Source organism: Hyaena hyaena, unplaced genomic scaffold (assembly GCF_003009895.1).
Source record: "Hyaena hyaena isolate Hyena2069 unplaced genomic scaffold, ASM300989v1 scaffold_91, whole genome shotgun sequence".
Taxonomy (NCBI): Eukaryota; Metazoa; Chordata; class Mammalia; order Carnivora; family Hyaenidae; genus Hyaena; species Hyaena hyaena.
The window spans coordinates 2,841,329-2,864,465 of NW_024080725.1; the positions used below are offsets into that span (position 1 = coordinate 2,841,329).

General features: G+C 43.5%; 1 protein-coding gene across 10 annotated transcripts in view; it reads right to left on the reverse strand.

The window, feature by feature from the left end:
- CLASP1 (cytoplasmic linker associated protein 1) overlaps nt 1–23,137 on the reverse strand; it is a 264,293-nt gene that overhangs the window by 230,917 nt on the left and 10,239 nt on the right. The window lies entirely within an intron of this gene.

Below are 23,137 nucleotides of genomic sequence, written 5' to 3' on the forward strand. Positions count from 1 at the left end.
AGCCTTCTGCTGCAGCAGACATATTTATCCGTGGCTTAAAGTTTGCTTCCCACCAAAAATTTAACACCGTTCAGCGTGGGAAGCACTATAGGTACTATAGCTTACTTACAGCCTTACTCTGCACTTTCTAAAAACCCCAGTGCTGGAAATGGGGTGGGCTCCACAGGAAGACCACTGACGAGAGTGGCTGGCCTGGTAACGGGGACCAAAGACAGCACCTCCATCAGACCTGGTGCTCAGCAGCATTGCAGCAGGCCGAGCAGTCGCCCTTGCCTCGTCCTCCTCCCTCCAACAAAGAAAGGGGAGTGACGGGGGCTGGAGGACGGGGAGGGGAGAAGAGGGAGCAGGCTCCCGGTTCTGATCACTTAGGAACGGTACCCTCAGCTGACGACAGCATGTTTGGACCTGGGTGTTTGTTATAAGATCAGGAGACCTCAAAACCATGTGTGGGGAAGGGCAGAGCACGTGCTACAAGAAAAGTGACATTAACACTGTTTTCCAAACTGAACAAGCAGAGCAGTTCATGGACAGCTGCTGCAGCAAGTAGACACGTGTATTCCTTACTGCAATCTGTGCTCTCAATTCCTTGCCTCCTAACCTAAGAAGCCCCACAGAAAAGCTATCTTCCAGACGCAGCACATCCCTGACACTGCAGGGAACAGAACTAACTGTTCCTCACACCTGCAGGAAGTCCCCACTCTCAGGGGTCTTAGCAGGCAAGTATGGGCTTATAAACCAAGTAAAATTAAAATTCCACACATGGTAGTTCTTCCAGTCAGAGCACAGCAATTCTTTCCCTAACATCACCTCATCCATCCCTCCCCTGGGTATAAAACCACACTGTGCTTTCCGAGTTCTAGAATCAGACACTTCTGACACAGGCAGCAATCATTTAAGTCGAGTCCGTCAATGAGGGAGTCCCTCCTTTAAAGCCCTGACACACAACTGATTACCCGTCTTCTACATGCGGGGGGCTGGAGGAAGGGATGGCCCTCGAGAAGACTGTCGCACGTGGCGGAGGAGACAGCTGCTTCCCATCCCATCCATACCGTGGAGCTGGTCCCTCGTTCATAAGGGTCTTCACATACATAAAAGCAGCTATTCCCCTTCATTCCAATGTTTAATCCAAACAAAATAACCGCAGTTCCTCAATCAGCTCCTATGTTGGGTTTTATAAAGAAGGCATCAGTGACACAGGAAAACTGGAGAAACTAACAGAACCTTTTCTTTCTCAGCCCAAATCAAGAAGCAAATCAAACAAGGCTTGGCATGTGGTGGATCAAAAATGGCCAGATTCTTTGCTTCTCCTCCCCATCAAGGGGGCGGGGGGGTGGGGGGTGCTAAGCCCTCTCCCACAGTGATTCTGGGGTTGGCCCTATGACTGGCTTGGGCCAGTGGGAAAGCAGCCACCACAAAAGGAAGTGGAGACGTGCCAGGCAAGCACTGCCGCCTGCACTGAGAATGCTGCCCAGGGCCGCCACGCTGGGAGGAAGATCCTGGAAGGCGAGGCCACGTGGAAGAGAACCGGTGCACTCTGGCCAACAGCCAGCACAGGTGCCAGACCTGGGAGTGAGTCCGTCTGAGAAAAGTAAAGGTAAGGCCATTTCTAAGGCCACAAGGCCACTTAGTGTCCTCTCCCCACCTTCAAACCTTTGTGATGAAAAGTGTGGCCTGGTTCTGTTCTCACTCAGGGAAAGGAGGTCAGACTTGGTGCTCAGCTCTGACGCACCAGGCACAACAGCTAAGTCTCCATTGCCGGGGCGGGGGATGACCCCGCTCCTTGCAGTCTGTCTGCTGTACTTTTTAAAATATGTATTATATAAAAAGCCCCCCTCCATAAGAATTGTATAGGATTTCTAAGAAATAAAAGTATATGCTTCTTGAAGGAAATTAAGCAAGAAACACTTAAGATAGTCAAAAGCAGGTCACCAACTCCTATGTACAAAACCCACAGAATGAAAGACACTGGAAGTCTCCAGGCGTTAAGCAGATTGGGTCTTCTCTACTCTTCTTCTCTTTAAAAAAAAAAAAAGTAACTGATGATACCCTCTCATATTTATTTTTACTAAACTGGATTTTTGGGGTACCCTGCCCCTACACTCTTGAGCATCTTCTCCATCTCTGGTTTCAGAAGCGTTCAGGGAATACCAATCACATAGTCCGAAATTCACAAGGTACAGAAGTATAAAATCTCCCCACACTCCTGCCCCCCAGCCACCCAGTTTCCCTGCCTAACAGAGAATAATATCACTTGTTTCCTGTGTATCTTTGCAGAGATATTTTTAGTGACGCAGGTAAATAAATATGTGCCTTTCTCCCTGTACCCCTCAGGAATTTTCTAAACCAACAAAAACACTAGCAAAACTTCATATAGCAACAGAACTATATAAAAACATTCTTTAAAAAAAAAACACGTTATGTTAAAATAACGATGCAGAAAGTAACAGTATAAACAAACAGGGGGAGGAGGTGGAGGTAAAGCATCCCTTCCTTCCACTGGCATCCAGTCCAGACGCTCTACCAGGGAAGAGCACAAGTTCACCCAGAACCTGCAGTCCCAGAGGTCACCTACAGCGAGACCAGAGAAAACCCAGGTCTGTTACGTGTAAGGCACGACTGGAAGGCACCGGGACATAGTAAGTACGACTCAGCCCTTGCCCAGCACGAGCTTGCGGACCAGCACAGCACAGCGTCTGTTCATAATCGGTCATCGGTTCTGAACTCATCATTTAAGAGGGGTGTCACCCAGATAGGCTACCTGACAGCAGTGCTAATGTTAGAGATTACTCAGAAGGCCGGAATGAGTACGTCACGGGGATGAAAGCGACAGCACAGGGAATACAATGGGCAACGCTGTGTGGAGACAAGATGGTAGTAGCTACACTTGCGATGAGCGCAAGCACAATGTACTTCTGCAGTCACTATGCTATTCACCTGAAATCAGTGTAGCACGGGATGTCTACTATACTTCAATTAAACATTTTTTAAAAAATTACTCAGGATGGGGCACCTGGGTGGCTTAGTCGGTTGAGCGTCCGACTTTCGCTTAGGTCATGATCTCGCGGTTCGTGGGTTCGAGCCCCGCGTCGGGCTCTGTGCTGACTGCCAGCTCAGAGCCTGGAGCCTGTTTCGGTCTGTGACTCCCTCTCTCTCTGACCCTCCCCTGCTCNCTGTTTCGGTCTGTGACTCCCTCTCTCTCTGACCCTCCCCTGCTCACGCTGTCTTTCTCTCTCCTAGAAATAAATAAAAAACATTAAAAAAAAAAAAAAAAAAAAAAATTACTCAGGATGTACCACGGAAGCCATGGAGCCCATAGATCTTATTGTATCAGTCCCTGGAAAAAGGGACACATTCCAGGTGTTTCTGAAAAAAACGTTCCAACTCCTCCTCACCATGCAAAGGGCTCTTCCGTTCCCCAACATCACACTTCTCTGCCCCCACTATGGTATAAACATCTCAATCTTTTCCTATCACATCATCTTAGTCTATACCTGTGGGGGAAAACAATAAGAGGTGAAGACAATGGCCCTATAGCCATTCTCCTTTACACTACCCACGGAAGTAGACATTAACAGAGCCGCGTTTACCAGAACAATAGCCCAACTCAGAGCCCAACTCTGCCACGGCCCAACAGGAAGAAGTTAAAAAACACTAGCTTCAACAAGAATGAAGAAACACACAATTAGACAGCCTGAGGTCATGAAAAGAGCAACAGTTAAGAACTGCAGCCTCTAGGCTTGACTCTGTCACTTCCTGAGTGACACTGGGAAGAACGTTGGCTCTTCATTCATTAAATAAAATTAAAAATGGAAAGGGTTTGCACAGGAAATTTTTTAAAATTGGCCCCTATGTCTATGCACTGCCTGGAAGGCTAAGTGGGTTAAACGTCTGGCTCTTGACTTTGCCTTAAGGGTTCAAGTGCCACATCAGGCTCATTGCTAGCAGTGCAGAGCCTGCTTGAGATTCTCTGTCTCTCTCTTTCTTTCTCTCCTTCTCTGCCTCTCCTCCACTTCTGTTCTCTCTCTCTCTCTCTAAATAAATAAATAACCTTAAAAAAATAACTTGTCTCTATCCCCTCAGTCATCATACCGCTCTATAGCAGTATACTCTGTACCCCACTACAGAAGTGTATTAGCGTATTCACAACGGAGGACTGGTGGGCAGGGATGCTGGAGAACCGAACCAGTGCAAAGCTCTGCTCCGTGGACTTCTCCGTGAGAGGCGTCACCAGCACGACCATTTTTACCCAGTGGCTCAAAACAAGGAAAAACTTCTCATGAGGCTGTAGGTTAGCTGGGCCCACCGAGAAGGCTCTTCTACTAACGTCACCGGGGAGCACCCAGGCCACTGTTACCACCTGCCAGCACCCCTTGGGCGCAAGTCCACAGGAGCACCACTCACATGACTGAGATAGTGCCGCTAGCTGCTGGCCGGGCCTCCCGCCACGTCCGACCTGTAACCATTCCGGAACAGAGCCTGCACCTCGCTGCAGAGTGGCTGGCGCACCCCGAGCAACAACAGGGAGCGCTGCCAGGCCTCTCAAGGCCTCAAATCCGGAACCCGTAAGTGGCTTCTGCTACATCCTACTGGTCAAAGCCAGTCACCGGGCCAGCCTAGATTAAGTGTGAGGAAATGCATTCTACAAGTCAACAGGAGGAGCTACAAAATATTCTGGCCATGTTCTCCAGTCTAACTAACCCGGATGTATTCAATGGATATTTGCAGAATGAATTCGAGAAGGGATGAATCAAGAAGGCCTGGAATGACCAAGTTAAAACATATGCCCTTTCAGTAACTGGGTGCACATAACAGGACAAATGGTGCACTTAATAGGAGAAGGCGCCTGGTGGGCCCAGACGGTTCAGTGTCCAACTCTTGATTTCAGCTCAGGTCATGATCTCCCAGTTTGTGGGGTAGAGCCCCGAGTCAAGGCTCCACACACTGACAGCGCAGAGCCTGCATGGGATGCTCTCTCTCTGCCCCACCCCTACTCGCACTCTCTGCCTCTCTCTGTCAAAATAAATAAACATTAAAAAAAAAAAAAAAAAACCTTGGGGGTGCCTGGGTGGCTCAGTCAGCTAAGCGTCCGACTTCAGCTCAGGTCACGACCTCACGGTTCATGCGTTCGAGCCCCACATTGAGCTCTGTGCTGACAGCTAGCTCAGAGCCTGGAGCCTGCTTCAGATTCTGTCTCCCTCTCTCTCTGACCCTCCCCTGCTCACTCTACCTCCATCTCTCTCAGAAATAAATTTAAAAAACATTAAAAAAAAAAAAAAAAACCTTCATGGGAGCAGCACCTAGGTGGCCCAGTCGGTTAAGTGTCCCAACTCTCAATTTTGGCTCAAGTCATGATCTCACAGTTTGTGGGGTTGAGCCCTGCTCACATGCGCTAGCACTCACACACTTGCCCTCTCTCCCTCTCCCTCTCTCTCTGAAAATAAATAAACTTAAAAAAAAATACTTAACAGGGAGAAAAACATAAGCAAATGAGGGCGGGAGATACTAGTGAACAGGTGAGGGAAGAAGGGTGCTGAGGCAGACAGTAAAATCCCTGTGAGGTAAGTAGGCATCATTACTACCTTTTCAAAGATAAAGAAATGAAAGCTCAGAAGGATTCGGTAAAAAACAAAACAAAACAAAACACCCAAAAAGCTAATAATGTCAGGCAGTAAATGAAAACCAGAGCTGCCTAGCCTTAAGGTTTGTATTCTTCTTTTTTTTTTTTTTGAGAAAAAGAGAGAGAAAGAGAGAGCCTGAGCAGGGGAGGGGCAGAGAGAGAGGGAGAGAGAATCCCAAGCAGGCTCTGCACTGTCAGCACAGAGCTGGACACAGGGCTAGAACTCACAAACCGGGAGATCATGACTTGAGCTGAAATCAAGAGTCAGACACTTGCCCCACTGAGCCCCCCAAGGTGCCCCATTTAGGTCTGTATTCTTAACACTACACTACAACAGTCTACTACCGCACTGAAAATCCAAAGTACAGGCATTTAATAGTGGAAACATGAAAATGTTAAATAGCTATAGCAGGTGGAGTATAAAAAGTAGAGGATTAGGAAACAAGAAATCAAATCACGAGCAAGTACTTAGGAAGCTTTAATAAAATAATAGTCCTCATCATGGTATCAAGAAGGACAATTTAAACTAGCAGCACAACAAAATAAATAACCACATGGAAAATCTCCCTGGAAAATATGTAGAAAGCAGCCATAACACTTAAGAAGCCAACTCCGGAAGCCAGAAATTAGCAGAATTTTATTCACATGAAGTCAAAGGCAGTGTGTTTCCATCAAGAAGACAAACTTCTCTGCATGATGATTTTTACAAAGCTGCGCCTTGCCCTGCCAGCAGTAATCTCTGTTCTCACCCAGCCTGCGCCTTCTGCTTCTCCCTCTCTTCCCCCCGCAGCTGCACCGCGTTTCTGAGCCCACACAGCCACTCACGCAGTGAACCCCAAGTCTGGGCCTCTGAGTGAGACGTGGGGCGCTATGCCGATGCTGGGAAGGCAGGGGACGTGAGGCTCAGTCGAGGCCCTCGAGGAGCCTGCCGCCCCAAAGAAGGAAGAGACAGAAATGCACACAACCACCAGGGGCCGGCAGGAGGAGGCAGCAGGTGTGGTGGAAGGCGCTGCCCGTGGTGGAGAAGGTGTGCCGACTGAGGAAATTTGCGTAAGAAGTTTGGTGGGGGGGGGGGGGCGGGGCAGCTCACCCCGGGCTGACAGTCCCCGCTCTTCACTGGTCGGCCTGCAGTCACTGTCTCCCTCCTTCCTGCCTCAACATCCTTCAATGGCCTCTCTCTTCTGCCACCTCAGACCGCTACCCTTCCAGGGGTCTGCTCTCAGGGGTGAGCACCCCCTCCTTGACTCTCAGCCACCCTGGCGTGTTCTGCAGCCCCTCTTTCCAACCACAGCCCCCCATCCTTCCAGCTCTCATGCTCAAGCCCATGGCTCCAGCCTCAACTCCATAAAACGCCTTCCCCATCTGACCTTCCTTTCAGTCTAGAGTCAATTCTGCAGGGATGTTAAGAGCTTAAAACGACCCTCGCCTTTCTGTCCTTCAGTGACAGCTGCCTGCACCCAGGAAGAACCAGACACGCCCAATCAGCAGCCTTCTCACACCTGCGGCAAACAGTCCACCACACCGAAGGGAGCACACACGTTCCATCGGTGTCATTTTACGTGGAAAATCTCAAACATCACAAAGTATTCCAAACCAGCACCCCAATTCATGTTCTCTAGCAAGCTGCCCCCCTTCTCTGCAAAACCACAGCCCATCTTCTCCCCCAGTGCCCATGTACCCCGCCCTGCAGCCTACACATGCTCATTCCTAGGGATGGCCTCATCTACCAGCCACACTGACGTGCCTCCTGTTCTCCCTGAGGCCCCTCTGATCCGTCTTCACTGGCCACTGCCCCACCCCCGGAGCTGCTGGTGTCAGGGTCACGGATAACCTCCACGTCTACCCTCCACACCGGCAAATCCAAGCAACACTCTCCCTAGACTCTCTAACTCCCTCTCTCTGCAGCATTCCCCGTCTGGCCCCTCCATCCCTTGTGGAAAACGTCCCACTGGCGTGAACAGAAACGAGCACGCCTCGCTGCCACTTCCCTGGGCACACCGACACGAGCCTCTCTAACCAGCTGCTCTGCTGCCTGAGCTGCCGACGGGCTCAGAGGAGTGCCGCTCCTGTTCTAACCCTGCTCGCTCCAGAACACCCGACATCCATTCCCAGGAATTAAAACTGGTGCCTCCAGACCAGTATTTCTGAACTCCAGCCGAACAGCCTGGCCCCTGCTCTTCCTCCTCCTGCCTTAAACCCTCTCTGCGTGCCTGCAGTGGTCTGGCGCCAGGCATCAGGGCTTTGGCTTAAAATTCCCTGTTCAACAAGCCCTTCGAAGACCACTCACAGGAAGCCCCTCGGCCCCCATCCCATTCAGATCACTTGGGACAGGTTGTAACCCTACTACATGTCTGTGTATATTTGCTGTCCGTCTCCCCCAGGGCTGCCAGTCATGCAGAGGTGGGCATCTTGTTCATCATGTTCGCCTAATGCCTGAAACCAGGTCACACACAAGTCACTTGAGAAACATCTGTTAAGTGACTGAAGTTTGAGCTGAAAATCAAAAGTCACTGGCAATCATTAATTGAGTTCATGTTCTTCTTGAGGAGTGGGAGTAAGGGGGTGGGTGAGGAGAACGGAAAACACATTCCAGGTAAAATGACTCTGCAAAGACATACGTACAAGCAAAGTACAAACTCAAGAGACTGGCTCATCAGAGGAAAGCCAGCAACCTGGAAAGGCCAGAGCACTGGCTCCCAACCTGTGAACACTAACCCACCCTGAGCTGAGCATGTACGCTTGTTACAAGAATGTCTGAGAACCCCTCCGAACACACACCAAACGAGGTTCAGGGACCGAGTAAGCCCTCCACTCACATACACACAGGTGGTGATGGGAATGTAAAAAGTAATTATAAATTTTTTCTTTTAGTTTGATAATTTTTCTCAGTTAACACATACTAAAAATTCCACTTACGTAGAGCTCTGTGATCTGGACACCAAAAAGACTTCTTAGTCTTAGAAGAGAGAGAGCTGAACAATGATTAAATAGAGTGAAGTCAGGGAAAAAACAGTTATATAATGCAAATGCCCAAAAGTGAATAAAAGGAGGTTTACCACATTACATTAAAAGGCCAGACCATATGAACGGGGGGAAAAATCATTAACATTGGTTAATTTCTGGTGATCATAGATTTTTCGGTGCACTTTTCTGTATTCTCGAAATATTTTTTTTCTTAATGCTTATTTTTAACAGAGAGAGCACAAGCAGGGGAGGGGCAGAGAGAGAGGGGGACAGAGGATCCAAAGCGGGCTCTGCGTTGACAGCAGCAAGCCTGAGGCAGGGCTCGAACTACAAACCGCGAGACGATGACCTGAGTTGAAGATGAATGCTTAGTAGACTGAGCGACCACCCAAGCATCCCTCGAGATATTTTCTATAATGAATATATGTTACTTTCATAATTCAAAACAGAAAAGTACTGTTGAAACGTCAGACACTAACTACTGCCTCCTAATGGAGGAAAATGTCCCTCCCGATATTATGGAATATAATGCATTAACTGTCAACGAAGTGCACAACAAGAAAGTCTCAAACAAGAAGATGCAAGTGGTGCACCAATGATTTCCACAAAATACATGGTGAAAAAGCTGCATGCTGGTGAAGAAAACTAAGTGCAAAAAAAAAGAAAAGAAAAAACACACAAAAACCCAGCAATTCCACATTACTGTGCATATACTGTGAGAAAATAATAGCATGCACTGCACCAACACCAAGTAAGTGATTCGTAACAGTCAGCACCTGCCTTCACTAGTATCTTAATGAAATAATTTTTCTAATCTTCCAGAGATTTTAAATACTGTTTTCTCTGTGAACTGTAAACATAGGAGATAGCCTTGTTTCTGCTTTTCCTGCAGCAGGCTTAAAATAGTAATAACTGCTTCTATTTTTATTCTGCTCCTCAAAACTTCCTCAAAAATGAAACCAGACAGATATGCACTGAGAATTGCTGAAATTCAGTGATAACCACATGAGGGTTGTTATACTATTCTCTTCACCTTTGTGGGTATTTAAAATTGTCCATAATTTTTTTTAAGTACTGTAAAGCTTCAATCCACTTGGTGGAAAACAATGTGAATTACCTGTGATAAAACCATTCATTAACTAAACAAATTAGAATATGAAATTGTATTAAATTACACATATATATAGTACAGTATAGCCTAAATGTGGGAAAAATTATAGAAAAAGATAGAGTATGTAAAACATTAATAAAATTAATAAATAATAATAGGTTTATAAGAGCTTCTGTCCTACTTCTTAAAAATTCCTACTTTTTGGGGTGCTTGGGTGGCTCAGTCAGTTGGGCATCCAACTCTGGCTCAGGTCATGATCTCATAGCTCATGGGTTCAAGTCCCAGTTCAGACTCTGTGCTGACAGCTCAGAACCTGGAGCCTGCTCGGATTCTGTTTCTCTGTCTCTCCCTGCCCCTCCCTAGCTCATGCTCTCTCTCTCTCTCTCTCTCTCTCTCTCTCTCTTTTTCTCGGTCTGAAAAATAAACATTAAAAAAAATTCTACTTTTTCTATTTGTGAAAAAGAAGAGACTGGGGTGCCTGGGTGGCTCGACTGGTTGAGCACCAAGAGTATCTCTTGGTTTCAACTTGGATCATGACCCAATGGGTCATGGGATGGAGCCCCAAAAAAAGCTCTGAACTAGGCATGGAGCCTGCTTAGGATTCTTTCTCCCTTTGCCCCTCTCCCCTGCTCACTCTCTCTCTCTCTCTCCCTCTAAAATAAAAAAAAATGAAAGAAAAATGAAGAAGAGATAAAGATTTTAAAAGTCTCAAATGAGAAAAGCAGAACAGCATTCAATTTTACTCATTCAAGAACCATAAGACGAAAACTACATGAAAACCTCTCACTATTCACGGCTGACTTCTCTCAAAGCAAAGAACTTAACCTATACACCAGAAGACTCTCAGCATTAGCAGACCAAGTTTACCTTACCAAGGGAGTTACCCCAGATGGGAGAGAAGAATACAGATCGAAGCTTCCCACAGAAGGATCTTACATGAAGACGAGAGACCTCAGCAGAGAAACAGCTTATTGGGGTGAGGGGCCTCATTACAGACAGAGTGCAACTGATAGGTTGGCTCATGTAGAAAGAAGGGATCTAACTTTCCACTCAACCTAGCAACTCATGACTTGTGTAGTATTTTTTACAGAGCTTCATTTATAGTTTCATAGTACTGGTCAAACAGTATTTCTTTTTTCATCTGTTTACTATGCTAATGCAAAATAGATCCGTAAACCTAAGCTGCTTACATGACTTTTTAGTAACAGCTTTCCCAAGATACAATTCACATACCATTAAGTTCACCCTCTTAAACTGGGTGTAATTCAGCAGTTTTTATTATATTCACAAGGTTGTGTGACCATCACCACTATTTAATTCAAGAACATTTTTCTATCTCAAAATAAAACGATATATCCTTAGCAGTCCCTCCCCCTCCCCAAACCCCTTCCCTAAACCCACGAAAACCAATAATCTACTTTCTAACTGAATGGATTTGCCTATGCTGGACATTTCATGTAAGTGGAGTCATAAAATAGGTGTCTTTTTGTGTCTGGCTTCTTTCACTCAACATACTATTTTCAAGGCTCATCCGTGTTATACCAAGTATATATTTGAATCGTTTCTACTTTTTGGCTATTACAAATCATGCTACTATGAATATTTCAGGACAAGTTTTGTTCAGACAGGTTTTTAATTTTCTTTGATACACAAATAGGAGTGTCAGCTAGAATACCGGATACGGTACTATGTTTTAACTCTTAGAAGAACTGCCAAACTATTTTCTTAAATACACGATTTTACATTCCCACGAGCAATATATTTATTTTGAGAGAGAGCACGAGTAGGGGAGGGGCTGAGAGAGAGGGAGAGAAAATCCCAAGCAGGCTCCCTGTTGTCAGCGCAGAGCCCAGATGCAGGGCTCAAGCTCACAAACCGTGGCATCATGACCGGATCTAAAACCAAGACCTGGATGCCAAAGCAACTGAGCCCCCCAGAGGCCACACCACAAGTGGTGTGTGAGGGTTCCACCTTCCCTACATCTTCAGTAGCACTTACTGCCTATTTATTAGTCAGCTTAGAGGGTGTGGAATAGCATTCCTCTGGGGTTTTGCCTTGCATTTCCCTGAAGACTAAGGGTATTGAGCTTCTTATTATGGGCGTGGCCATGAGGACATCTTTGGAAAAATGCTTAATCAAATCTTTTGCTTATCTTTTAATTGGGTTATTTGTCTTTTTTTCTGCTGACTATAAGAGTTTTTATAAGTCGTGGATAAAGGTCCTTTATCATATACACGATTTCCAAGTGTTTTCTCTCATTCTGTGGCGTATTGCTTTCACTTTCTTGATGGGTGTCATTTGAAACATAAAGTTCTCAATTTTGATGAAGTCCACCTTATGTTTTTTTCTTTTGTTGCTTATATTTTAGATATCATAGCGAAAAAATCATTGCCTGTCTATTTTACCACAATAAAATGTAAAAGAACTACTGAATAATGCAAGGTCATAAAGATTTACATCTATGTTTCAGATCTTACATTTAGGTCTAGGAATAATTCTGAATTCATTTATACATACAAGTGAAGGGTCCAAATTCTTTATTTCACATGTGAATATCCACTTGTCCAAGCACCATTTGTTGAAAATACCATTCTTTCCCCCCACTGAATTGTCTTAACACCTTCACTGAAAAATCAATCGACTATAAATGTAAGGTTTTATTTCTGGAATTCTATTCCACTGATGTATATGTTTATTCTTATATCAGTACCAGACTGTTGTGATGACTATAGCTTTATAGTCTTCCAACTTTGTTCTTTTTCAAGATTGTTTTGGCTATTCTGGGTCCCTTGTACGTCCATATGAGGTTTAACATCAGCCTGTCAATTTCAACAAAACAGGCGGCTAGAATTTTAAGTAAGAGTACCAAATATGTACAGCAATTTGGGAAATACTGCCATCTTTAACATGATTATGTAAATCTGATCCATGAACATATCTTTCCATTTATTTAATTTTTTATGTTTATTTATTTTGAGAGAAAGAGAGAGAGAGAGAGAGAGAGAGAGAGAAACCCAAGCTGGCTCCCACTGTGAGCGCAGAGCCCAATGTAAGGCTCCAACCTACACACCGTGAGATCATGACCTGAGCCGAAATCCAAAGTCAGAGACTGAACAGACTGAACCACCCTGGCACCCTCTATTTCATTTATTTCTAAACTAGTCTTTTCTTTTTTTCCTTCTGCTTACTTTGGGTTTAGTATGTTCTCTTACTAGTCTCTTAAGATGTAAGTCTTGGACATTGATTAAAGATCCTTCTTTTGTAATAAAAGCATTTAAATTTCCCTCTGAGCACCGTTTTCACTGTATTCCCTAGGCTATGGTACGTTGTTTTATTTTGGGCATGGAGTAGGTGCTCAGTAAACGTTTACTGTTGGACAATGAATGAGGGATAGTTTTGGGGGTTTTTTAATTTGTGATAAGAGAGACATAAGACTTACTATTTCTATCACTTCTAAGTGTGCAGTGGCATTAAGTGCACACACACTACTGTGCAGCCACAGCCACCAGGGTATGGTGTGTTTTTATTTTCAATCATCTCAGGATATGTTGTAATTTTCTTTGTAATTTCTTCTTTTACTTACTGATGATTTAGGAGGGTGTTGTTTAATTTCAACAAATCTGTGAATTTGCCAGTTTGTTTCTCTATTACTGATATCTAACTTCATTCTACTGCGATCAGACAGAGAACAAACTTTGTATGATTTCATCCTTTTAAATTTACTGAGTCTCATTTTATGGCATAACATATGATCTATCCCGGAGAATGTTCCACATGCACCTGAGAACAATGTATTACTGAGTGCAGAATTCTATATATGTCTGCCCCTTAATGATTTAAGAATCCGTCTGCACCTAGACCGGGTTTGAGAAAAAAATTCTCCATTACCTAAATCTTAAATTTGTCATGGCATCCCCCACTTTTTATTCTGGCTACATATCCTATATTTACATATTTAGAAAATCAGGTCTCCCTTTAAAAATAAAAATCTCAGTTCTATTACCATATTAGGAGTTAGTTTCTAAGAGCAAAACCTGTGGGAAAGGTAAGCCAAAAAGATATTTGCATGCGAGATTTTTTAAAGAGGTTTCTAAACATGAAATCCCCAGATGTAGGTGAGTAAGAGGAGGGGCAAGCATTTGATATGTCACTTGATAGCATGACAGCTGACATGGCCATCCCGAATTTCTCAAGGGAGCTGGGTTACACCCAGTTGAAAAAAGAAAACCCTATTAAGTACTGGTTATTCAATGTGAAGACAGAAGGTGTAAGAAGGCTTGGGATACAGAAGTGGGGAGACCGTTTCCTGTTACTGCATAAAGTCAGGCTATAAAGAATACAGTAGCAGTTTGAAATGTGGCTTTCATTTCAGCAATGTAGAATAAGCAAGGCTACTTCACATTTGACACAGCACTTTCCAAGTGATTATACAAATGCTACTTTCTTTATCCACCCACAACACCTCTGTGTATGACTGTTACTCTCACACTACTTTACAGAAGAGGAATCAGAGTCAGAAGCAAAGTAACCTCCAGGGTCACCCAGCAAGTATGAATCAGAATCAGGATTCAAATCTCGGCTTCTAACTCCAAATTCAGAGCTACTGCCACCAACTCACAGCGCCTGCTTCTCACTATAATACACACAGGTCTCTGCGTACTTTGGACATGTACGTATATACACAATTTAGGAAGAAGATCCACAAAGAAAGGATATATCCATAGACTTACTGTTACCAAAGAGCACAGAGCCTTAATCAAGAGAAGCAACTAGAAACTGGCACAGCACCACGTACTAATAAGCAAGTGCTCCATGAAGAACACACACAGAGGAAGAGCCATATGCATTCCCACAAGTAACCCTAGGAGAGTAATCAGCAATCTTTAGTTCAAAGGGTTTAGTATTTCCCACAGATGCTGATGGCGAGCCAAAGGCATGATCGAAAAAGAAAGAGAAAAGGGTAGTGTGTAACCACTGGGGGAAACTAGGAAAAGGATAAACAGAAACTCTCTATACTGTTCTTTCAACTTCTTGTCAATCTATAATGATTCGAAAATGTAAAGAAGAAAGAAGTGAAGAGATACACACAATGTGGACAGACTCGTGGTGGCAGGTTTCTAATTCGCCAGCCAATGTGCCAGGCTCTACCTTCAACAACCTCCAAGTTCACCGGGGAAAGAAAGACAAGTGAGCAATCTATTCTAACACAGTATATATCAAGGTGCTTTCCTGGAAGACTATCTACTTTTCTGAGGACTCCCTAGTAAACAGGGGAAAATGAAAGACTGCAACAATGAAACAAATACAAAGGCAAACAAAGCTCTGTCTTGTGCACTGGCATGAAAACACGTTTGGCTTACTCTCACCCTCCAAATCATTTCCCTTGCTTCCATTCCTGGCTCCAGCAAGATTCATACTGAAGACACAGTCTGATCGACTGGGAGATTTCACATAGTCCCAGGGCCTTCAATGATAAGGAGTCTTGTGCTGGCTGAAGATAGAGAACTGAACTGAGGGCTTTAGAGATTCATTTATTCATTGACAAATCAGATGGTATTAGCTTCATATCTTTTCAATGCAGTAAAGTGAAGTGGCAAAGAAAGATAATTTGGAACTTCAACCAAGCAAGACTACTGAAAAGTCTCATATACTGCTTCTTCCCCACCCCACCGAAACCATAGTTCAAGCACACAGACTTCAAATCTGTACTTTACAAAGCTTACGCCTAAAGCTAGGGAAAATTCTCCACATCTCTCAGGTCACTTAGAACACTACTATTACTAAAATGACACTTCTACATTCATATTCTATGGATTCAGGGGGGAAATCCACAAGAAAAACATAAAAAGAGATCTGTGCACTAACCATGTTGGTCTATTACTGAATCGTACCTACAGATGCTCACAGTTTCCAAACTGAGTTGTTACTGCCTCTGTATTTTTCCAACATGACTTACTCCTTCCCATCACCAACATTCTTTTCTCTAAAATATCAAAAGACGTAATCCTCCACTTAAAAAGATCACTTGATAATGTAACTGGATATAATCAAACACAGATTTAATATGCTGATGAGAATAAACTTCTAACTATCTAGGACAATTTGGAAACATCTATCAATAACCTTTAAATAGATGTTTTGATCCCACAAGTACAAATCCAAGAATTCATGTAAGGAAATAATTTGTTAAGTACAATGAAATGTGTACACAAAGTCGTTCATTGTGGCTGTTCATGCAAAACTTACACGTGTTTTTGGTTTTTTTTAAGATTTCATTTTTAAGTAATCTCTGTAGTCAGCATGGGGCCGAACTCACAACCTCAGGAGCAAGAGTCACAGGCTCCACCAACTGAGCCGGCCAGGAGCCCCCAAGAAAATCATTTCAAATGAAAATAACCTGAAATGTACAAGAACAAGGAACTGGGAAAGAAATTACCATATATGCAAACAGCACACTATACAGTCACTCTGTAGCAAAAATATGTTCTTCGTGACCTGGAAAAATATCTACAGTCAATTTAGTGAAAGAAGCAAGCTAGAGGGGCGACTAGCTGGCGCAATTAGCAGAGCATGCGACTCTTGATCTCAGGGTCATAAGTTTAAGCCCTATGTTGGGTGTAGAGCTTACTTAAAAAAAAATTAAAGTTTATTTATTTTGAGAGAGAAAAAGAGAACACAAGTGGGAGAGAGGCAGAGAGCAGCAAAGAGAAAATCCCAAGCAGGCTCTAAACTGTCAGCACAGAACCCAATGTGGAGCTCAATCCCATGAACTGTGAGATCATGACCTGTGTGGAAGTCAGATGCTTAACTGACTGAGCCACCCAGGCACCCAAAAAGATAGTTTTTCAGGCAAGCTAGAAAGCAGCAAGTTTATGACATCATGTTTGTTTACAAAATAGAAAATAGTCACTTACATTCTGCACGCACAGAGAAAGTATGGAAGGACACAGCATACCAAAATATTAACACTCTTTTCTAAAATGAAAATGTACTATTTACATAAGTTTAAAAGTACATGTTAAGGGGGGGAGGGGGGGATGGGCATGGAGGAGGGCACTTTGGGGATGAGCACTGAGTGTTATGTAGAAACTAATTTGACAATAAACTATTTGTAAAAAAAAAAAATAAATAAAAATAAAAGTACATGTTAAAACAGTGGAACTAATAATAATAGTGGCATTAACTGCAGAACAATGCTATAGCCCATTCATACATATAAAGGCTTATATATGCACAGAATATCTAAAAGACCATCTAAGAAATCAGAAACAGTTGCTGCCTCGGGGAACAGGCTGTGGAAGAATGTAGAGAAAAGGTAGAGGAGACTTACATTTCCCTCTCTAGCCGTGCACACATTGTGAACTTCCTGACCATGTACATCTTATCTAGTCAAAGGAAATATAATTTTAAAAAATTAAAAAGAATGACAATATTCTTTCTAGCTGAACCACATTTTATGTCATAAATATCAGAAAGCTGTTTGTAAAGCCAAATTTCATCACAGTCATGAAACCATAGGCATCGCCAGTTATGACAAGAACTGAGAACTACAGGGGTGTCTGGCTGGCTCAGTGGGTGAGGGCATGCGACTCTTGATCTCAGGGTCAGGAGTTGAATCCCTGCATAGAGCTTACTTTAAAAAAACAAAAAACAAAAAACAAAACAAAAAAACAAAAAAACAACTGAGGGGTGCCTGAGATGGCTCGGCTCAGTTGGTTAAGTGTCTGACTCTGATTTCAGTTCAGGTCATTATCTCACGGTTCGTGGGATCGAGCCTTGTGCTGACAGCATGGAGCCTGCTTGGGATGCTCTCTCCCCCACTTTCCGTCTCTCTCAAAAACAAAACAAAAAAATTTGAAAACTACAAAAAGGGGCAGTTACTCAGCAACTTGCCCATCCATCTCTGCTACCCCTCTCTAGAAGACAGCCTTAGTAACATGTGTAAGGAAACAAAGCTAACTTCTGAACCTCAACCAGCCATGTAATCTTTGCAAAGTCAAAAATAGAAAAACAAAAATAGAAAAAAAAATGAGAATTAGTGTTGGACTGTTTTCTTCTCACTGAACAACAGCCATGTTTTAATTGAAAAATGACTTATGACAAAACAGGACCGTATGCTTTTACAAAATTATATTTTTAAGTGTATTAACTACAGGAACTCTCACATTGTGGGCTAGGTTTTGTCAAAACCTCTACGATGGATAATTTACCAATATCGCTCAAAATTCTAAAGGCATAAGGGGGCGCCTGGGTGGCTCAGTCGGTTAAGCATCCGACTTCGGCTCAGGTCATGATCTCACAGTTCGTGGGTTTGAGCCCTGCATTGGGCTCTGTGTTGACTGCCAGCTCAGAGCCTGGAGCCTGTTTCAGATTCTGTGTCTCCCTCTCTCTCTGACCCTCCCCCACTCACGCGGTCTCTCTCTCTCTCAGAAATAAATTTAAAAATTTTTTTTAAATTTTTTAACTTTTAAAGGTACATGACTTTCGGGGCGCCTGGGTGGCTTAGTCGGTTAAGCGTCCGACTTTCGCTTAGGTCGTGATCTCGCGGTTCGTGGGTTCAGGCCCTGCGTCGGGCTCTGTGCTGACTGCCAGCTCAGAGCCTGGAGCCTGTTTCAGTCTGTGACTCTCTTTCTCTCTGACCCTCCCCTGCTCATGCTGTCTCTCTCTCTCTCTCTCCTAGAAATAAATAAAACATTAAAAAAAAAAAAAGGTACATGACTTTCAACCAAAAATGTCAACATATGGGAATTTATTCGTACATGTGCAAAATAAATCACAGGATTAATCTTTCCAGCATTATCTATAAAAGCAAAATACTAAGAAAAATTAAATGTTCCTAATAGAGCGCAAGGTAAATTACGGCATACTATTCAGCCACACTCATCATTTTTAAAAAATAGGGAAGACTTTCACGTACTCATACAGAATGCTTCTAAGATACATAAAGTTTTTTTAAAAAGGCAAAATACAGGGTAGTCTGTAGCAGGCTACCATCTGTACAAAAAAAGAGAGAGAAGAAGGTGTGTCTATACATACGGTTTTTTTTCACGTATATAATTAGTAACACTGTTGCTTCCAGGGAAGGGAACTGGGTGGGTGGCAAACAAGAGAGGAGGAAAACTTAAGTTTTAAACCATGTGCATGTAGTTCCTGCTCAAAAAATAAATATTTTATAACAAAAAAATTAACGCATTTAACTGGCAGTTCTATTTCTCCTTTCTGGGTAATTTTAACAAGATGAAAAGAATCTTCATATACAGCTGCAACGGATTTAAACCTGCTCATAATAAAAAGGGACACTGGGGCACCTGGTTCAACCGCGAGAATGTGCAACTCTTGATCTCGGGGTGGTGAGTTCAGGCCCCACGCTGGGTGTAGAGATTACTTAAAAATAAAATCTTCACAAATAAAAGAGGGGACATAGACTCTACCCTAAGGATCTTTAAAAAAAAAATTTACAGCCAATAATGCACGCGATAAGCTTGTGAGTACAATAAAAATAACGTATTTTTAATAATGCCATCACTCTCCAGAAGCAATCTCAATAGCAATCAATTCCCTAAAAGCACAATGTTTACGCCCCACCCCCCAAATTCCAAAATCATATCGCTGATCAGTTGATGATTCAAATAAAGACCTGAGAATAGTCCTGACTTTATGGAGGCTTAGGGCTCTGGAAAGATGCTCGTGTTAAACAGCCTTCTCTCAGGCACCTGGGTGGCTCAGTCGGTGAAGCATCTGACTTCGGTTCAGGTCATGACCTCATGATTCGTGGGTTCAAGCCCCACGTCAGGCTCTGTGCTGACAGCTAGCTCAGAGCCGGGAGCCTGTTTCAGATTCTGTATCTCTCTCTCGCTCTCTGATCCTCCCCTGCTCACGCTGTCTCTCTCTCTGTCTCAGAGGAGAAAAAAACAAAACAAAACAAAACAGCCTTCTCTGAGCAAGGGTGCTTTCTTGGCTCTTGCCTGTGGCCACTTCACAACATTAGACCACGGCGTTAACATGGCCAAGAGTCAGGGTCTCCGCCCCATGGTCACAAGCTGGGTCCCCAGCCAGCATAGCTCTCACAAGTGGAAGGCAACAAACAGGCCCCAGAGCATCCAACCAGGCACGTGGACCCGGTTCAGGACCTTACATATTTCAGGTTAAAACGGGGTAAGGACACATCTCTTCTCTACCCCCAGATTAGGAGCCCTTCCCTCTGCAGTCTTCCCACAGTAGTGCACTTAACTCAGGAATCCTTTCTCCTTACTTGTCTGACTCTCTTAGGGGTGGAGCTCTTTGAGAACAGGGCTAAGAGAATCTCAGGGGCGCCTGGGGGGCTCAGTCGGTTAACTTCAGCTCAGGTCATGATCTCATGACGTGTGGGTTCAAACCCCGCGTTACGCTCTGTGCTGACAGCTTGGAGCCTGGAGCCTACTACACATCCTGTGTGTGTGTGTCTCTCTCTGCCCCTCCCCCGTTTGTGCTCACTCTCCCTCTCTCTCAAAAATAAATAAACGTTAAAAAAAAAAAAAAAAAAGCCTCTCTTAGTCCTGTGGCACAATAGCTATGTGTGTTGACTAAAGATTCTGATCAAATCACACACATTGTGTATTCACTAATTACCCAGGATACATCCTGAAGAACTCTCTTGATTACATGGCAGCAGTTTTCAGGAAGGCTGTGTTTTCAGGTCCATTTCTCATGAACATCTCCCTATACCCTTTCTGCATCCCCTCCATTCACCCTACCCCACCCCAAAAGAGGTCTACCAATCAAGTGATTATAAAATGTTCTTTACCTTCCCCAGCTGTCACCCTTTTGTGATTCTGTAAAATCATCACTATACAGTTAGGCTAAATAGTGTTACTTTGTCCAAACAAATGCCCCTTTGGCAATTTCAGAAACCACCTCCAGGTTCTAAAAAGCATGAGAGAATGGAAAGTTCTCCCCATCATGTTCACTTTAAGAATGCAGTCACAGTGGCGCTGGGCTGGCTCAGTCAGTTGAGTGACCAACTTCTTGGTTTTGGCTCAGGTCATGATCTCACAGTTGATGGGTTCGAGCCCCACATCAGGCTCTACGCTGGGAGTGCAGAGCCTGCTTAGGATTCTCTTTCTCTCTCTCTCTCTCTCTGCCCCTCCCATGTTTGCACTCTCTCTCTCTCTCTCAAAATAAATAAACATAAAAATTTTTAAAAATAAAACTCCAGTCACAGGCCATAGGAAATCTACTTGGCATGCCAACAGGTAACAAAACATCAGCATCTGGCTAAAATACCATACCCATTAGCCCAAATCAATGCAGACAGGGCAACAGGGCACTGAGAACGCTTGTTTTTAGGAATCAGCCCTCTCACAATGGGATCCCAGGTCTGAAGGGTGACATAGTAAATAACAAAAACACTTCCTGAATCAAGTGTTGTGCCTAAAGATACAGCTATAATACTACCTCTGGCCTTCTTTACAAGGAAGATGGGTCCATCTTTGTGTGTACTGATCTATGGCTATAGAGTCAGAGTACTGCCAGGCCAACTTCGCCAGGGGCAGGGAAAAGGACACAGTCTGCGTCTCTGCTTCCTACTCTCCCTGGAATAAAGCTTTCCTCCAACTAAGGAGTACAAGCTCTTGCTGAATCGCTCCATCGGCTGACAATTACCCTGAAAGCATGTCAATTCCTGGATTTGCTCTGACCTCTCTGATGCTGTTACATTGCTTGAAATTAGTAAATAAAAGAACAAAGTAACTCCTTCTTTCTTTTCAGTATTAATAATAAGGAACTGCTAGAGTAAACAAGAATAGAATGAAGAATAGAAGAATAACGAGCCCGAGTATCTCATATGATGAAGTGTTTGTATAACAAGATACTAAGTAACAAGACACTAAGTAATACCTACCTAAGAGTCAAAACTTAGTAGAAAGCAAAACACCAAAGGCCAACCTTCAAACTGAGCCTTCTGTTCACTGACATCTAGATGGTAGATTAGAAAACGGACTCCTAAAGGAGCTCTGATCACTTAGGACAAGTAACGTCAGAACCCTATGGAACACTAAGGGGTGTGACAGAGGGAAATGTGATGATACAAAGCCACAGAGAAAGATCAGATACTTCTGCACTAGGTACTGTTTGGGATTTCTAGGCAAAAGAGCTTTCTAATGATATTTAATATTTTTGTTGCAACAAAAATACACACTACTGCACAAACTTCAAATATTTTTTTTAATTTTTTTAAACTAAGCACTTGTCAAAAATACAAATCAAGGGGCACCTGGCTTTGACTCAGTGGGTTAAGCATCCAACTCTGGCTCAGGTCCTAACCTCATGGTTCATGACTTCAAGCCCCACATCGGGCTCCCTGCTGTCAGCTTAGAGCCCGCTGCGGATCCTCTGTCCCCTCTCTCTCTGTGCCTCCCCTGCTCACACTCTCTCTGTCTCTATCAAAAATGAATAAACATTTTTTAAACTGTAAATCAAAGTGGCTCACTCTAAATAAGCCAGCTAAAACTATAAACCTAGATATATAAAACTTACCCCTAAAAGGAGTAAAATTCCCAATATAAAGCTCACCATAATCTTGAATAACAAGTTAAAAATTTTCCAGTCATCCATGAAATGAACTGTGTTATGCAACCTAACTGAGGTTTATCCAAATATCTTAGGTCACATACAAAAAAACTCCCAAGCATTTTCAAGGCCTAGCTGCTACATCAATCCTCACACGTGGAAAAATTACTTAAAAGCTCCTGACTTAAAAATCTTGAAGAACCTCATCATATACTGATTATTATCTTTTAAGAATTTTCCACAACTGGGGGACTGGGTGGCTCAGTCAGTTAAGTATCCAACTTCAGCTCAGGTCAAGAACCCATGGTTCATGAGTTCAAGCCCTGCGTTGGGCTCTGCGCTGGTGGTGCAGAGCCTGCTTGGGATTCCCTCTCTCTCTCTCCCTCTCTCTCTCTCTGCCCCTCCATTTGTATGTTCTCTTTCTCTCAAAATAAACTTATAAAAAATTTTTAAAAAGAAGAATTTTCCACAATTACCCAGCTGTATCCACAAAGATCTATATTCAGCCTCACAATTCAGTCAATAAAAGATAAGGACATCACTTGCATCACTTGCCCAAGATTGGACACTAGAATGATAGGGGGACAAGAGAGAACTGGACACGGGGAAACAAAAAATACATAATATGCACCCTATCCTGAAGGTCCTCACAATCTATTCTGAAACACAAATCACGTAAAAGTAATTATACGAGGGCACCTGGGTGGCTCAGTCGGTTAAGCATACCAACTCAGTTTCGGCTCAGATCATGATCTCACAGTTTCATGAGTTAGAGCCCCAGCACAAAACCTACTTGGGATTCTCTCTTACCCTCTCTCTCTCTGCCCCTCCCCCACTTTGTGCAGTCTCTATCTCAAAATAAATAAACTTGGGGAAAAAAAAGTAACTATACAAAATTA